Here is an 868-nt window from a genome sequence, read left to right as displayed (position 1 = left end):
CATCTATTTCCCATGAAGTGATGGGACCAGATGCCATGATCTTCGTTTTCTGAATGTTGAGCTTTAAGCCAACTTTTTCACTCTCCTCTTTCACTTTCATCAAAGTGAAGAGGCTTTTTAGTTCCTCTTCACTTTCTACCATAAGGGTGGTGTCATCTGCATATCTGAGGTTATTGATATTTCTCCTGGCAATCTTGATTCCACCTTGTGCTTCTTCCAGTCCAGTGTTTTTCATGATGTACTCTGCATATAAGTTAAATAAGCAGGGTGACAATATACAGCCTCGAGGTACTCCTTTTCCTATTTGGAACCAATCTGTTGTTCCATGTCCAGTTCTAACTGTTGCTTCCTGACCTGCATATAGGTTTCTCAAGAGGCAGATAAGGTGGTCTGGTATGCCCATCTCTTTCAGAATTTCCCACAGTTTATTGTGATCCACACAGTCAAAGGCTGTGGCATAGTCTATAAAGCAGAAATAGATGTTTTTCTGGAACTCTCTTGCTTTTTCCATGATTCAGTGGATGTTGGCAATTTGAACTGATTCCTCTGCCTTTTCTAAAACCAGCTTGAACATCAGGAAGTTCATGGTTCACATATTACTGAAGCCTGGCTTGGAGAATTTTGAGTATTACTTTACTAGTGTGTGAGATGAGTGCAATTGTGCGGTAGTTTGAGCATTCTTTGGCATTGCCTTTCTTTGGGATTGGAATGAAAACTGACCTTTTCCAGTCCTGTGGCCACTGCTGAGTTTTCCAAATTTGCTGGCATATTGAGTGCATCACCTTCACAGCATCATCTGTCAGGATTTGAAATAGCTCAACTGGAATTCCATCACCTCCACTAGCTTTGTTCATAGTGATGCTTTCTA

This window comes from Bison bison, unplaced genomic scaffold, assembly GCF_000754665.1.
Source record: "Bison bison bison isolate TAMUID 2011002044 unplaced genomic scaffold, Bison_UMD1.0 scf7180017864533, whole genome shotgun sequence".
NCBI classification, from domain to species: Eukaryota; Metazoa; Chordata; class Mammalia; order Artiodactyla; family Bovidae; genus Bison; species Bison bison.
Note: the sequence above shows the minus strand (reverse complement) of the source record.